Below are 18,276 nucleotides of genomic sequence, written 5' to 3'. Positions count from 1 at the left end.
CTATGTAAAGTCTGTGAGGTTAAAGTGCAGCTGCGTCTCTACGGTGCTTTGCACCAGATGAAGCATGCAGTGGTAATGCAGCATAATATGCATCAAACTGAGCTTCTTCTGTGTGGAACACTGAAGTGTTCAATTTTGAATAACTAAAACATGAAATAGCTAAAAGTTTAATGTAAAACATTTCAAACTAATTGGAATTATTTTTTACATTATTTAAGTTTTTCACAATTGTATTGTCACACAATTTTTTTTGGTTTATTTCATAATATGTTATGTGTTAATTTAAATTTCAATACTTTGGTGTTAATCACTTGTGAAACGTCTACATATGTACATATCTTGTGTGCTCCAAGCTCAACTCAGGAGTAGGCTATGATTAAATTTTGATCTGGGTTTGAGTAAAAAAAAATTTTTTCAAAACTGTATTTAGAACTGCAACACTGGAAATGAAGCCATAAAAACAATTATTTGAATTCTTTTTTTCCATTATAACAGATTACTGATTGATATTTTGTGTAACTGACAGGAGAGTGAGCAGAGTTCCGGATCTGATGACGAATCTAAATGTGAAGGTATGAAAGGAAAAGCATGCATCCAAATGGAAATTAAGTTAGAATTGTCTTAACACTAACAGTAAATGTATAACAGGGAGAGCTGCGGCTCATGAAGTGCAGCGTGCCTCCTTGGATGAGTCTGTGTCTCCCAGGTCAGATACTGAAGTTTCTCCAAGCAAAATATTGAACCCCGGATGGCCTCCCAACCTACTCCTCACTTGTAAGTGCAACATCCAATTTAAATAAATGATTGCTGACCCACAAATTAGTCAAGATAGCCAATCAAAGCAATTTATCCAAATTTGTGGGGCAATGAATTTTGCTTGAATATTTAAGTAACAGGTCAGTAAAAATAAAATACTGTGTTGTGTAGGTTACTTAAGCTATAAGCAGGTTTATGCTGACTTTCCCTACAAATGCCTTGAATTTTTGAGAAAATTACAGCAGGGCTGAGCTCAAATCATGGTGGTGGCAGCCTGTCACGGACAGTCACAGCAGCCACGAGATTTCCAGCAGACACCCATGGGATTTTCAGCAACAGCAACGGCCATGGCCAGCCACGGGTTTTCCAGCAACAGGCACGGGATTTCCGGCAGCCAGTCGCAGCAGCCATGATATTTCCGGTAACAGCCACGGACGGCCACGAGTTTTCCAGCAATAGCCACTAAATTTTTGGCTGTCAGCCACGGCAGCCATGATATTTCCGGTAACAGCCACATACAGCCACAAGTTTTCCAGCAACAGCCACGGGGTTTTCAGCAGCCAGTCGCAGCAGCCACGGGATTTCCAGCAACAGCCACGAGATTTCCAGCAGCCAGCCATGGAGAGCCACGAGAATTGCAACGAAGCGAGAATTTTTTTTAGCAACAATTGCCACTTGCAACGGGTTGATTTATATATTTTTCCCAGAGTTGCTACTTTAAGTCCCGTGGCAGCCTAGTTTTTTTTAACGTAATTAAATCCGAAAGACTGATATTGAATTTAAAGTCAGACATTTAGGCAACATAACCACATAAGAGAGACAAAAAAATCAACCAGTGCAGTGCCAGTGAAAATAATATAATTCTGAGCTGTTGTTGTAACCTCTAGTTTTCAGTGTTTTACATATAATTTCTGGGTTTTCACTGCAGGTGAAAAGCTTTGCAGTAAAATAACTTTATAGTTGGAGTGATTATAATTTGTCTGTATCATGATATAACATGATTGCCATGATTTTTTAAAAGAACTTTATTGAACAAACAAAAGTTGTACAAGCAAATTCACAAAAGTTATAATCTATAAAGAACATTCAAAAACTAATAAAATAATTGGAGTGAAATTAACAAATAAAAACTGAAATACATAAGAAAAAAAATATAAACCAAAATAAAAAATAAAAACCCACATCTGCTATTAAGATGAAATGAAATTTGAGAATTGAAAGTTTTCCAATATTTCTGATTTTTTTACATTGCCATAAGGAATAGTAACAAAATAAGTAATCAGATTAGATTCTTTGAAATAATTCAGCAGCAGAGACAAATACTCCATTTTGATTTATGTAGTAGTGAGCGACAGCACTGCCCTGACCAATCACAAGCTTGCGCTCTCCGTCTTGACGGATGGATGTTTATAATAGTGGGCTCAACTCCGTATGTACTTGAGTGCCTGCCAGGGGCCCTACGCAAGGACGGATAATGGTGTTGCTTGTCTCCGCACTGATGCAGACGGGGAAGCTTGAATTAGGCTTTAGGTCTCGTTGGAATTGGAAACCTCGTGGCTGCCGCGGCTGGCTGCTGGAAATCTCGTGGCTGACTGCTGAAATCTCGTGGCTGCAGCAACTGGTGGTTGGGAAGCTCGTGGCTGTCCGCGGCTGGCTTCCAGGAATCTCGTGGCTGTCTGTGACTGGCTGCCACAGACACGATTTGAGCCTGCTGTCTCTCGAAATTTATTTGAAAATGGTAGATGGCCAGCATTTGTATAGCCCTTTAACTACTCCTTGAGGACCTCAAAGCTTTCTCAGTCTTACATAATATTTGCCATCAATTCTTTATGACTCAATTCCTAAATAAATAATTAGAATAAGTGTTTTGCATACAGTATAAACATTAGCAATTAACTGAAACTCCTACTGGTGTTTATTCTCATCTGTCTTTTTTTCTTCCTCAAGCTGGTTCTGATTAGATTGAAATTACACTTCTGCCAATCATAAGTTTAAGTATTAAGGGCTTACACAAAGGGGTAAGGATGTCACATGGGATTAAGCCTAAACATGGATTGCTATTAACATGGTTCAGATAGGACAGGGGTGTCAAACTCCAATCCACGAGGGTCGGTGTTCTGCAAAGTTTGTGTTCCAGTTTCAACACACCTGAATTATATGCTAAATTGCCTCCTCAGCAGGCAACTAGGTTATATGGGGTTATACTTCTGTCCTAATTGTGATTCAAGTGTGCTGAGATGGTATGACTTTCTGCCATTTTCAATTTAACAGTGCCCTTAGCTCTCAGACTGCAGGTTTACTGGTAGTTCCTAGGATTTCTAAAAGTAGAATGGGTGGCAGATCTTTCAGCTACCAGGCTCCTCTCCTATGGAACCAGCTCCCAGGATTGGTTCGTGAAGCAGACAACATGTCTGTCTTGAAAAGTAGGCTGAAAATCCTCTTCTTTGACAAAGCTTACAGGTAGACAGATTACTGTTAATAGCTCCTGCTTTAGGCTATGCTGTTGAAAGACACTGACTCGTTTTCTTCCCATTTACAATTCCTTAATTGCATTATTTGCTGTTATTACAACTGCTAACCTGATCTGGTGCTCTGCTCAGCGGGATACCTCAATGAACGAGGGCCTTCACTGGGCTGGTGCTCCAGTGGTTGAATGTTCTCCCTGTCAACTTGTGAACTTTTGCTCCTGCATCAGTTCTGTTATTCTTTCTGTGTCTCTGCTCTGTCTCCTCCAACCATCAGACGGTCTCGGCAGATGACTGCTGGTACGGAGCATGGTTCTGGTGGAGGTTTCTTCCTGTTAAAAGGAAGTTTTTCCCTCTCCACTGTTGCTTCATGCTTTTTAGTGAGAGGGATTGCTTGGGCTGAATCCGCATGTCAGGGTCACAACTGCTGGGCAATTAAACAGTTGTCTGGGATAGAAAACTTTAGAACTGAGCAAATATATAGAAATTTCTGTCCTGTAAAGTGCCTTTAGATGGCGTTTGCTGTGAATAAGCACTGGAGAAATAAACTGAATTAAGTTGACTGAACCTGGAACCAAGTTCTAATATAAGCTCTTAGTAAATTGTTTAAACACTTGTTTTTTAAAAGGTGAAACAGTTAGGTCTTTGTCTTTTCTTTTCCAGGAAGACAGTCATCACATTCAGCGTTTGAAGAAACTGACAGCTCATCATGATAAATGTGAGCGCAGTTTTGAGAAGGCTTATGCAATGCAGACAAAGGAGGAGCAGGACAGAACATTAACGTTGCATCATCAACTGAACATGAAGGTTGGTGCTATTTGACGGCTAGATAACATCGCAATAAAACAATTTAAAATAACAATCCAGCAGAGTAGAGTTTTTTAAGATGGGTTTCGAATGTTGTTTCTGCCTGTAACAAAAAATATCTAAGTGAAGGTTTTGGTGTAGCTCTTTAGTTGGACAGGAGGGTGGTAAAATAGATAAGATTTTTTGCATGTTGACCTGGCACCAAACCAGTGCTTAATTCGGAAATGAAACGTTCCCGGAACGCAAAAAGTGACGTCACACCAAACTTCACTAAAGGCAAAACAGATGTCGTAGCACGCACAGGGTGGGGGTGGGGGGTTGTTCCGGTTGATTCGCTGGAGTTTTTGACAATTAAAAATTGCGCCCACATTTTCAAGTTAAAACACATTTCTTTCAACAACAGTAGTTTTTGCATCATTACTGTTCCCCTGCTTCAGCCCTCCTCTTCATGCGCAGCAGCCGCAATCTCTCTGGTGTTCCTGCAGCCTCAGAGTTCCTGCTGCTCTAAACATTGAAAGAATAATTTCATTTTCTGTTCCTCACTTCTGATTATTTGCAATTGTGTCTGTTTGTTGCAACCACCAGGTACAAAAATGAACTTGTTTTTATTTGACTATTTTTCTGTCCTGTCTCTGTTATCTTCCTGCATCTCCTCTCAATCCTAATGAAAAACTGCTACATGTCTTCATGTTTTTCACCTCATAAATTAACTGTAGTTTAAAAAGATCTACGGACCGCAAAAATAGCAGAGTGTGCACCGGCCGCACCGGTAAGGTGCGTCACCGGAGGACAAAACTGGTGATGCACTCCGCTCTGCAGCAGCGAAACGCATCAGACACAAATAAAAGACAGAAATAATTAAAGGATATGAGCCGACATGAACGATCACATGTTAACTTGGTTTTTGGGGTGGCGAAACTTTGAGAATGTTACTGTGACCGTGCTCAGGACACATCTGTCTGGAGCGCGTACGAGCTCTGCGACTCTCAGCTCTAAATAATCCCCGGAGAGTCCACATGAATAATGTAATATAAGTAGAACCAGGATCGTTTTGGGGCGGTTGTACAGGGTGTGAAAGCAGAGGGCTGCCAGGGGAGCCATCCTTTGGGGTGAGCTGAGATCCCTTTAGCTCACCAGTAATTCGAACCCTGTGTATAGCACAAGTTGGTCGCGTGAGTTGCCGGATCCTAGCAGACCGTTGCTCAAATGGTCCTTTCAAAATAAGACAGTTCCCGGATGTTGTTCTGGCAAGATCCGGCTAGAATTAAGCACTGCGCCAAACCATACTTGCCTTGCTGCTACTGTCGTACTGAGGTTTAATATTTGTTTCCATCCCAACTCAGTTATTACATGCATTTTTAATAAATGTAACTGTAGTAAGTTAGCCTTGAATGGGACGCCTACTATATTTTGTTAGTCAAAAATGTTTAGTTTGTTTTGATTTACAGAGTTCCACTGGAATAGACATTCCAAAAGTTATTGCTAACCACTTCACATCATTCTTCTTTTTTCTTCACAAAATTAGGGTCATTATCTGAAAGTGAAGATACCATCACCCTTAATGAAACTCCACCTGATGTGATCCAAGATGACAGCGTTCCTATGCTCACAAGAACCCAAAGTGTAATTGTAAGTTTGTCTTCAAATGTTAATGTATAATCTCAGTTAGGGTTGTCACGGTGTGAAAATTGAACCTCACGGTTATTGTGACCAAAATTATCACGGTTTTCGGTATTATCGCAGTATTTTTTTAAACGTGTTACATTTTCAGACAACTAAATAAACCCTGTATATCAGGAAAATATTGTCCTCAGTTTGTGTCTATATGTTGCCTAAAATTTGTTATTTTGTAATTATGTTGTTTATTTGTTTACATTTTTCCCCTTTAGTCTTTAAAATACAAATAGTTGCCCATAACTTTTTATTTTTTGTCTGTTGGATGTCATCATTTTAAAAAATATTAGATCAGATGATACTCAGTACTCAAGTAGCCTTCTAATCAGATTCTCCAATAGCATATTTACCTTTATCTAATGTATTAATTATTCCATCGGTTGCTTCCATTATTGCAAGTGCTGTTGTCCTCTTTTCTCTGAATCCGTACTGACTATGGTTTAGTATTTCGTGTTTATTTAAAACGTTTTCTAGTCTGATATTAAATAGTTTTTCCAGGATTTTTGAAAATTGAGGAAGAAGTGATACTGGCCTGTAGTTGTTAAATAGATGTTTATTCCCTTGCTTAAAAATTGGTATTACTTTAGCTACTTTCATTTTCTGAGGAAATAAACCAGTTTGGAAGGATAAGTTAAATATAAAAGTTAATGGTTTTAGAATAACATCAATAACTCTTTTAAACAACACCATATCAATACCGTCACAATCAGTGGAGACTTTGTTGTTACATTTATCAACAACTGATTTAACTTCCAACTCATCCACTGCTGAGAGGAAGATTGAGTCAGGGTAGTTTTTTTTTTTTTTTTATCAGTGGTTCACTTATTGTCTGTCTTTTTTGGCTTGGTAGCTCTGGGCCTACATTCACAAAATATTCATTCATTCTATTAACTACTTTTATTTTATCATAAATATCACTTTGATTATCAGTAAAGTATTCAGGGTATACCATTTTCTTTGTCCCACCATTACTTAATTTGTTTAGTACGGTATATCTCAGACACCTTTTAAGTTATTCTTATTTTCATTTAGGATTTTTCTGTAATAAATCTTTATACTAGTTCTTATTATTTCAGTTAATCTACTTTTGTAAAATTTATATCTGATTTCAGCTTCCTTAGTTCATAGTTTAATAAAATTCCTATAAAGACTTGTTTTGCTTTTTACAAGCATTTGGGAATCCTTTAGTTAGCCATGGGAGATTTTTATACTTATGACTTCCATTAATGACCTTGACTGGACAATTCTTATTGTAAAGTGTCTTAAATATGTCAATAAATTTACTATATGCCATATCAACGTCATCTTCCCTATAGACTACATCCCAGTCTTGGGACATCAATTCCCCTTTAAATGCAGCAATTAAATCGTCTGTTCATAATCTCTTATATATCTATTTCCCTGATTTTCTTTGACACCTACTTTCTTTAATTCCATTGCTGATGTCAAAATATACATATATAGGTAAGTGGTCACTAATATAATTTATTAGTATGCCACCTGCCATATTTTTTTCAACACAAATTGTAAAAATATTGTCAATCAAGGTTGCACATTGTGCCGTAATTCTTGTTGGTCGTGTGATCTTCTGGAACAGGGATAAGCTATACATCATGTCTAAGAAATCTTCAGTATGTTTATGCAGTTTTGACTTCATGAGATCAATGTTAAAGTCCCCACAGATGAAAATATCCTTTTGGCCAATTTTTGTGTACATTTTCTCTATACAGGTTTTAAACTAATCCATATCCGATCCTAGGACTCTGTATATACAGCTAACTAGTATATTGTAAAGGGTTAATTTACATTTATTTAATGAACCATAAGACGTAGGGCTGGGCGATATGGCAAAAATAGAATATCACGATTTTTCCAATATTTTGTCACGATTTCGATTTTATCACGATTTTTTATCCATGAATAGCATAACTTCAATTGCGTATTAAAGAGAAACATTGAATAAATAAACATTTATTCATATTAGGGATAATCAGCACAGTGCTAACACGCTTATATTTTAAACTCACACCAGAGATGATAAAAGCCCTGAGAGAAACTATTACAAAAATCAGTTTTTCTCGTTTTTCAAGTAACTTAACATAAATTAAAATCGTAAACATATTTAAAGTGCAAACATGTCAATTGCAAACGTATTGTGCAAACATTAACTTGTTAAAAATACTATGTAGCTCCCAGTTGCTCATGTAGTGGATAGTTAAGCTCAAATACGGCTCTGCTGTGCGGCTGGACCAGAGATCGCTTGTGGTAGCAAAAAACTGCGCATTCTGAATATTTTCTGCAACAAGTCTAAGAAAAGTAAAATTTTCCAGTGCAGATTGGAGACAACCCATAGAAGCACTGATTTGATCTCATTTCAGAGAAAAATAGAACAGGTTAGATGCACCTAATAAATAAAATTACTAACAAACTCAGGAATGTTTCTATGCTTCACTGTTCTGGTGCTGAAAATATCACTAATGCGGATCAAAGGAGATACACAGATGAATGCACCTCTTATTATTTGGAAACTACATTTACTGCAGCTGGCAGAGGCAGAGATTGTTTCTATTGATACACGGAATTTACAGAATCATTTTAAATTGTAATAGGGGAAGACTGCAGGAGGGAGCGGTAAAATACAGGGGGTCCCAGCAAAAACAAGAAACTACGAGTCTGATAAAACCCACTGGTTTTCCATCAGGCAGTCACGGGGCAGCTCCAACGACCCAGTGGCCGAGGCGAGCTCAGTCCGGCTCAGCAGAGGGTGAACGAGCTGAGGCGATGTCATGCTCTGCTTAAGAAGAAGTGTTATTTTCCTGCTTCAGAAGAAGCGTCCAACATGTTTTTACGCTTTCTCCAAGACATGTCACATCGCTAAGTTGTTAGCGCTACGCGCTAAGGAAACCCTGCGTTCCTCTTCGGAACGAAAACCTCGTTGTCGCTCAGCCGCGGCCGAAGCCATGTTTGTTCACACACAGGTGAAAACAAGCGGGGCACTAATATATTACTATGACTCACTCTGATTGGTTAAGGGTCAAACAAAGGCATGTCATTCGCCTGAGGTAAGTTCAATTTTCATTTAGAGGCAGAAATTCAACAGCAGAGCTGTGAATTGTGATTAAAAAGGTCTCTCAAAAATGACAGACCGTCAGATGTGTAGATCGTAAAACGGTCTAAAATCGTCATATCGCCCAGCCCTAATAAGACGTAAGATTCCATAGTAAATATGAAATCAATCTTATGGATCTTTGGGTACTTTTAACCAGAAGATTGGAACTTTTTATTGCAGGGACTATGTCACACTTCGTATTAACTGAGAGACAACAGAAGAGCGAGTCACCTTTAAAATTTAAGATTTATTTCTAAACAATTTTAAACAAGATTAACTCTAAATTCTAAGTGAATGGATGGATCTTAGTGTGAATGAGACATGAGATGAGGGTTAGGGTTAGGCTTAAGAGCTATTAAATTCTTTATGGAGCACACCCTTTAGTTATTATCCTGATGCTTTACCAAGATGCACCAGCGGTAGACTCCCAGAGATCGGTGCACAGCCCGGAGGCCGGGCCTGGCCTGGTGGTTGGAGCAGGGCCTAGTCTGGTAGCAGGAGCTGAGCTTGTAGCCGGGCCTGGTCTGGTAGCAGGAGCAGAGCCTGTTGCTGGAGCAGAGCCTGGTCTGGTAGCAGGAGCAGAGCCTGTTGCTGGAGCAGAGCCTGGTGTGGTAGCAGGAGCAGAGCCTGTTCTGGTAGCAGGAGCAGAGCCTGTAGCCGGGCCTGGTCTGGTAGCAGGAGCAGAGCCTGTTGCTGGAGCAGAGCCTGGTGTGGTAGCAGGAGCAGAGCCTGTTCTGGTAGCAGGAGCAGAGCCTGTAGCTGGAGCAAAGCATGGTGTGGTAGCAGGATCAGAGCCTGTAGCAAAACCACTGAGTGACAAGCTGGAGAGCTAGGGGGAATGAGTCTCTTGAATTGTTAAATTCATAATTATTCTTGGAGAGAGACCAACTCTTATCTGCCCCTGGGAGCCCCGTAAGGCATAGTGTAATTTCAATATGGGGGCGTCCGCGACATGGTTTAAATGTAGATAGCGTGCACTGCAGCTGCTTTATATGGTGACTCGTTGCATTCTCCCTCAACCCAAATCCTCGGATCACACATTTTAGCTACAACGTTAACTTGCCTTGCATTGATTGTAGAGTGGTGGGTGATGGTCACGCAGATGTGTCATGAGATTTGAAGCGTTGCTGCCTTTCACAGACACTTTTTCCTGCACGTGCTGCAAACAGGATAGCCATCTTCTATCAACTGTCCCTCGGCATTCTTCAAATATCCAAAAAATGCCCATACTTCCCACTTTGTCTTCTTTGAGGGATAATAAATGTCCTGAGCGCTGCCGTCTCCTCCTTTGGCCATTATTTCAGCTTTAGCTTCAAGAAAGTTTTGGTTGTAAATAACAATGTGCGCATGTGCCACCGGCAACTTCAGCAGATGATACGGTGGCTGGTAAGGGTCACCGCCCCTACACCGCAGCCATGGTAATCCACCGAGATAATACATTTTTTTAAAAACAAGACGATCATTATTATTGTCAACTTTTTTACCAGGGTTTACCACTACACCGGTTACCGTGACAACCCTATTCTCAATCATTAAGGACATAATTATGAATTGAAAAGAAAGTAACTGGACTTCTTGTCTTGAAAATGTTTCGTCTTTCTTCCAAGAGACTTCTTAAGAACTGAAAAGTCCAGCCCCTATCCTTTTAACTCAAGATTTGCCTTTTGTCAAACTAGAGCTGGGAGATATAAGACTTGTCATTCACGATACATCTTTTTTCCTTTCAGGTTATATATATATATATATATCACGATATAAGTCAAACTACTCTATATGTAAAATTTAAATGTGCCATTGCTTTTAAGTAATATGTGAAATCATCATAAGTTTGTTTTGATTTAAATATTTAGTTTCCTGTCAAAGGTTCAGCAAAACAGTCGTACTGAGGGAACATAACAGATCTGTTTCAGATGACTAAAATAAAAAGGTTCATATTAAAAACTAAATAAAGTCAGGACTAAAGCGTTCTAGTTTACAAAGAGAACAGAAAAATGACTTAACTGCTTGGTCAACTCCACTTAGAAACAAAATATCAATTCTAAAAATAAATCTCAGTGTACAGTAAGTTTTACAGGAGAATAGACATAAAATTGACAAAACTTTCGTCAATATCAAATGAATAAGCTAAGAACTAAAAGCAAATTATCCCAATCTGTCCTTGTATAGTTTTTTTAAATAGTTTAATTCAGTTGGCTATGAAAAAAGGAGGGAAGAACTATATTGCGATAGTCTCATTTTACTATTGAAAATAGGTTATATTGCTAAACATATCATTATTGTTTTATTGTCCAGGCCTATGTCAAACTTTTACTGAATTGTATGAGATCTTCACTTGCTGCGACTCAGGAACACATTAAACAAGTTTTTTCCTGTAATCATCACCCCATCCATCACTCTTTACTAGGGCTGGGCGATATGGCAAAAATAGAATATCACGATTTTTCCAATATTTTATCACGATTTCGATTTTATCACGATTTTTTATCCATGAATACCATAACTTCAATTGCGTATTAAAGAAGAGAAACATTGAATAAATAAACATTTATTCATATTAGGGATAATCAGCACAGTGCTAACACACTTATATTTTAAACTCACACCAGAGATGATAAAAGCCCTGAGAGAAACAATTACAAAAATCAGTTTTTCCCGTTTTTCAAGTAACTTAACATAAATTAAAATCGTAAACATATTTAAAGTGCAAACATGTCAATTGCAAATGTATTGTGCAAACATTAACTTGTTAAAAATACTATGTAGCTCCCAGTTGCTCATGTAGTGGATAGTTAAGCTCAAATACGGCTCTGATGTGCGGCTGGACCAGAGATCGCTTGTGGTAGCAAAAAACTGCGCATTCTGAATATTTTCTGCAACAAGTCTCTAAATAAAGTAAAATTTTCCAGTGCAGATTGGAGACAACCCATAGAAGCACTGATTTGATCTCATTTCAGAGAAAAATAGAACAGGTTAGATGCACCTAATAAATAAAATTACTAACAAACTCAGGAATGTTTCTATGCTTCACTGTTCTGGTGCTGAAAATATCGCTAATGCGGATCAAAGGAGATACACAGATGAATGCACCTCTTATTATTTGGAAACTACATTTACTGCAGCTGGCAGAGGCAGAGATTGTTTCTATTGATACACGGAATTTACAGAATCATTTTAAATTGTAATAGGGGAAGACTGCAGGAGGGAGCAGTAAATTACAGGGGGTCCCCAACAAAAACAAGAAACTACGAGTCTGATGAAACCCGCTGGTTTTCCATCAGGCAGTCACGGGGCAGCTCCAGCGACCCAGTGACCGAGCTCAGTCCGGTACCGACACCGGCTCGGCAGAGGGTGAACAAGCCGAGGCGACGTCGTGCTCTGCTTAAGAAGAAGTGTTATTTTCCTGCTTCAGAAGAAGCGTTCAACGTGTTTTTACGCTTTCTCCGAGACATGTCAAGTCACTAAGTTGTTAGCGCCGCGCGCTAAGGGAACCCTGCGTTCCTCTTCGGAACGTGTCGCTCAGCCGCGGCGAAGCCATGTTTATTCACACACAAATGAAAACAAGCGGGGCACTAATATATTACTATGACTCACTCTGATTGATTAAGGGTCAAACAAAGGCGTGTCATTCGCCTGAGGTAAGTTTCTTTTTCATTCAGAGGCAGAAATTCAACAGCAGAGCTGTGAATCGTGATAAAAACGGTCTCTCAAAAATGACAGACCATCAGATGTGTAGATCGTAAAACGGTCTAAAATCGTCATATCGCCCAGCCCTACTCTTTACATACTTAACTCTTTTTATTTGGGCATCCATTCACAGAGTTCCTGTGGGGTCTTAAGTTTAAAATAAATTTCTCTAGATTTAAGGCCTTAAAAACATCCAGGTAGCCGGGAAGGGTTGGCCGTAGAAAACACACTGAAACGCTTTCTGTCTTCCTTCGAGGTAGGGGTGGGTGATTAATTGATTTTAAAATTGAGATTACAGTATGGGTTGGGAACAATTATTAGAAGCAAAATTAGCGATTTTTCTTCTTTTTTTTTTTGTTAACATGTTTCAAGTACCTAGCGACAACTCTAGCCACCTGTGTTAGCGATTATCTGAGACTCAGAGATCGCTGTGAAGCACAGATTCACAGCGGTTAGCTTCATTCGTTCTGTATGGTCAGTCGGCTCTTTCCATGGAGCAGCGGGGCTGCCGTCTGCTCCAGCCCTGCTGCTGCAGCAGGTAGCTGTTGTCATAAAATGAAACTGAAAATGGATTGCGCAGCTTGAAGTTGCCTCTGTCTGACTGATGCTACCCGTGCTTAGGTGGAAAGATATATACATATCCTCTCAAATGTGTCAAAACATGTCTTTAAATTCCACGAACATCAAATATTACATCCAGGGGACATTTCCAACAGAATCAGAAAATAACGTATTGTTTCATTGACTCTCATCCATTATTTTTTTGTCCATGGAAGTAGAAGGGTGGGGCTTAGGCTCCCCATACTTAAACATAATGAACAACCCTTTGGGTCAAACAGTAGTATATGCTATCTCATTGCAAATGGATGTACTTTTATCTTTCTGTTGCTGTTTATAAGTATCACTATTTATCAATATTTGCCCTTTATTTTTTCCAAGACAAAGCACAACTTTATTTAACTCCTAAGAGAGAAGATTCTCTTTTATAAAGGCAAAAATCATTAAATGGAGTTTAAAGGCCACTATTAATGTTCAATAAATTTAGGTCATCATCAGCATTAATTAAAAATTGTGTTAAATAGTCAAGATCTCAGTTTCAATCAAAATAATCATGATTAACATTTTTGCCATGATCTAGCAGCCCTACGTGTTATCAACGTAGGGCTGCCGTAGTGTTTGGGCTGATGTTGCAATATTTACAGGTTATTCACAAGTGCAGGATTTGAATTGTCAGTATGTGGCATTTGTAGTTTGTGTACAGCCAGCAAATTAGAAAGTGCTGAGTCCAGTAGGTGGCTCGTTGTTAAAACACCGGGATGTGTGTTTTGAACCACATTGGTTTCACAGTTGGTTTGGAAAATCACTGGTGTTATGGATTAATGCGGTTTTGGGTTAACTGGTTTCCTACTTCTGTTAGCGTCGGTGTCAGTCCATAGGTGACATGGTGGACCACCTTGGTCCAACTGACTCCACGCTTCCCTCGATCTGAAAATACGGTCTGCTCTGCTCGGCAGAAGGATAGTTTAAATGCTCTGTACAGGGCTGGATCTGCACAATTTGGGGCCGAGCTGAGCTTAGTGGGAAAGGGCTATATGGTAGAGAAACACAGTTGGCCACAAAAAGCATTTAGCGGGTTCAAGCTATCATCCAGTTTTGGTCACCACCCCACACTTCTTTGTCTTCCTCGGTATCCGGTCCCTCTGGTCTCCAGTGCATAACCGCAGCATGTAGTGAGCTCCATTTGGCTACATTTTTATCCAGTAACCTATCAAAATCAGAGGTGCTTTGGAATTTCCATATGATTACAAAACATCTCATATAACAGTAGTTGTGACATCAGCAGCATCAAACATTGGAATCATTTAACTTTCTATTAATGTCATGTTGATATTAAATTTTGTTCACAGCAGTCTAAAATGGTCTTTAAAAGGTCCTAAATCTAACTTGCTTAAAACTGCAAGATTCCTGCATTCAGTCACAGCATTCTGCCTATATGATATTGGGAGCAGTTTATCTAGAAGTAAAAGCCCAGGTCTCTGTTTTAAAATACTATTCCAAATTGTTTACTATTAGTTTTTTACGTGTCTTGCCTCAATTCTGCACATAATGTACATCATGCTGAATTCTGTTACTGTGATCAGCGGCCATCATCCGAAACTGTTATATTTAGGGATGTCCCGATCCAATATTGACATCGGATATTTCTCCGATATCTGCCTAAAAAAAGCTCTATCGGATTTTATTTGACAGCATTAAAAATCTCCGGTATTATAAGCAGTCTGTTCCGCTGTCTGTCCAACTGTCTGTCCACCTGTCTAACCAACCTTCAGTCCACCCATCCATCAGTTTGTCAAAGCATCCATCCATCCATCCAATCTCCCTCACTTTCATTCATCCATTAATCCCAGGGTATCCGCAGGGTCTTGAAAAGTATTAAAAGTTGATCAATTGATTTGAGGAAAATTAAGAGCATTAAGGTCTTAAATTCAATTTATAAAGTCTTAAATTTGGTTAGTAACATGTTTTTATTATAAGCTTGTCAAGTAGATGCACATGAACTAATCATTTTCAGTTCTTTTATGCTAGCTGTTTGTTCGAGTTGCTGTTCCATGTGACTTTAAGCACTATCACTATAGGCGTGCCTTCCTCATCACAACATATCCAGCTCTTTCATGAAGAAATACATTGAAGCGATGCAGTACTACTGTAAATGGGAATCGATACATTTACTGATTCTTGGCCACAAGTTGAAGATTTTAAACTGTGGCTGCAGCCTTTGACTGAAAACAGCCGCACAAGCTTTCTGTGGGTTTTCTGAGTTTTGCTTTGTTTATTAAAAAAAAAGTACTTCCTTAAAATTAAGCTTAAATTTTATTTTTTTAAATTGTTGAAGCACCATTACTGAAAACCAGATATTGTTAAAGTAGTATCAAAAAATATCTAGCGTTACTCAAGAAAAGGCCTACTTTCCAGGTTGTTTCTTGATTCTGCCATTGCAAAAGAACTTAATAAAATAGCTTCATATTAATAGTTTATTCATGTATTATTGCATTGCAACAGTCTTTATTTTGTTTTAAAGCCTTGAAAAGGTATTGCAATTGATTATTGGATCCCTACATATGCCCTGAATCCATCCACCTGTTCTGTTGTAGGAAATACATGTTAATGTGTAAAACTGTGCCACCTGCTGGTGAAAGGAAATACTGCAAGTGGCTTGGGTCCCCATCAGAGTGAAAACCAGAAAAACATTAAGTTGCCATTTTTTCAAAATTTTTATTGCATAACATTGGATTAGTTATGGAAAAAGTTGGAAAATTTATTTTTTTTTAATTCTAATAAAGCATTATGCTTCTTTTTCACTGTCAAAGTTGTGTCCCCACCATGAATGTCCTGGACAGAAGTCCTCACTTTCCACAAGAAACAAGTATGTGTGTGTGTGTGTGTGTGTGTGTGTGTGTGTGTGTGTGTGTGTGTGCGTGTGTCTGCTCTGTCTTCTTGATCCCCAGTGAGTCGTGGAGGATGGCTGCTTATACTGAGCCAGGATTCTCTGGAGGTTTCTTCCTGTTAAAAGGAGTTTTCCTCTCCACTGTCGCAGCATGCTTGCTTAATATGAGGATTGCTGTATAGTCACTGACACTCGTCAGTGACTTGATGCAATTTGCTGGGTTCCTTATAGAGGAAACATTATTTCTGATTGGCTTAATGAACTGTGAATTGCAATGTTTATTATGTGAAGTGCCTTGAGACGACTCTTGTCGTGATTTGGCGCTATATAAATAAACTTGAATTGAATTTAATTGAATTGAATAAACTGGGTTGAATTCCTGTCGAGGCCTCGAAGGGGGATAGTCCGGTGGTGGAGGAGACATGGGAGTTTTGGGTGTGTTCAATCCACTTAAGGTGGGTACTCCAACTGGAAGGGCTATAGGAACACAGACAACGGAGCATAACCTCCACCTCCTGATTTAGTCTCTCACATTGTCCGTTAGACTGTGGATGAAACCCAGATGCTAAAGCAACCTTAGCTCCTAGGCAGGTGGCAACGTCCCTCCACACCCGAGAGACAAACTGAGGACCGCGGTCCGACAGTATCTCAGCAGGGATGCCATGGAGCCTAAATACATGCTTAATTAGCAGAGTCGCGGTGTCAGCGGCTGAAGGTAGGGCCTTTAACGGCACTTGGTGGCAGGCCTTGGAAAACCAATCAATAACGGTTAAAATAACTGTAAAGCCTCGAGAGGGGGGGAAGACCGGTGACAAAGTCCAGTGCAATATGGGACCAGGGCCTGAAGGGAATAGGTAGCGGATGTAATAGTCCACAAGGGGGCTGGTTACTCCCTTTGTTGCGGGCACAGGTTCGGCAGGCGGAAATTTACTCCTTGACATCTTTAAACATAGTCGGCCACCAGCAAAACCTTCGGATCAAGGCTACAGTACGGCTGACACCAGGGTGGACAGAGAACTTGGCTGTGTGGGCCCAGTTAATCACCTTATGTCTGACAAATGGAGGAACAAACAGGGTGTGGTCGGGGACCTGGTTGGGGCAGGGGTGGTTCTTCTGAGCCTCGAGCACCTGATCCAGAATCTCCCAGGTAACGGCTCCCAGGACACAGTCTGGTAGTATGATGGTGGTGGGCACGGGGTCCGAATTCACCGATAACTGTCGTGAGAGAGCGTCGGGTTTGGTGTTCTTGTTGCCAGGTCTGTAAGAAATGATAAAATGAAACCGAGAAAAAAACAGGGACCACCTGGATTGACGTGGGTTGAGTCTTTTAGCTTCCTTGAGGTAGGCGAGATTCTTATGGTCCGTCCATATCACAATGGAGTGCTCAGCTCCCTCCAGCCAGTGCCTCCACTCCTCCAAGGCGAGTTTTACAGCCAGGAGCTCACGAACTCCCACATCGTAGTTTCTCTCGGCGGGAGAGAGGCACCGCGAGAAAAAGGCACAGGGATGGAGGCGGTGATCTGTTGTGGAGGTCTGAGAAAGCACAGCCCCGACTCCAGTATCAGAGTCGTCAACCTCGAGTGTGAATTGCCTTGCAGGGTCTGGATGGGAGAGAATAGGGGCCTGAATGAACCTCTCCTTTAACTCAGAAAAAACCCTGGAGGCTTCAGCGTCCCAAATGAAAGGCCTCTTTACCGAGGTTAGTTGTAATAATAGGGCGGCTATCTGACTGTACCCTTTAATAAACCAATGGTAGAAATTGGCAAAGCCCAAAAATCTCTGCAGCTGTTTGCGTGTGGAAGGAGTGGGCCAGTCCTTTACCACCTGTACTTTTTCGGGGTCGGGTCCCAACCTTCCACTCTCCAGTACGAAACCCAAAAATTTAACAGATGGGGCATGAAATTCGCACTTCTCCGCCTTAACGTAGAGCCGATTCTCGAGCAGGCATTGAAGAATGGCTCGGACATGACCTGAGTGTTCTTCGGGGGTCCTTGACAAAATCAAAATGCCATCAAGATATACAGTGACAAATTTGTTCAGGTAGTCATTCAAAACAGTGATAACTAGGTTCTGAAAACCAGCAGGTGCGTTCGTGAGGCCAAAAGGCATGACCAAATACTCGAAGTGTCCTATTGGGGTCTTGAAAGCCGTCTTCCACTCGTCTCCCTCTCTGATGCGAACCAGATGGTAAGCATTTCTAAGATCTAGCTTAGTAAATATGGTTGCATCTTGTATAGGTTCAAATGTGGATGACAGTAAGGGTAATGGATATTTGTTTCTTACGGAAATTTGGTTTAAGCCACGGTAGTCAATGCAGGGTCTCAGAGTGCCGTCCT

At 40.1% G+C, this 18,276-nt stretch overlaps 1 long non-coding RNA gene across 1 annotated transcript; it reads left to right on the top strand.

The window, feature by feature from the left end:
* Positions 1-282: 282 nt before the first annotated feature.
* On the top strand, positions 283-4,305 carry LOC129164392 (uncharacterized). Its single transcript, XR_011521268.1, has 3 exons — positions 283-572; positions 649-774; positions 3,885-4,305. It is a non-coding gene; the product is annotated as an uncharacterized lncRNA (long non-coding RNA).
* Positions 4,306-18,276: the final 13,971 nt, after the last annotated feature.

This window comes from Nothobranchius furzeri, chromosome 1 (assembly GCF_043380555.1).
Source record: "Nothobranchius furzeri strain GRZ-AD chromosome 1, NfurGRZ-RIMD1, whole genome shotgun sequence".
NCBI lineage: Eukaryota > Metazoa > Chordata > Actinopteri > Cyprinodontiformes > Nothobranchiidae > Nothobranchius > Nothobranchius furzeri.
This window is presented reverse-complemented; position numbering and strand designations above follow the sequence as displayed.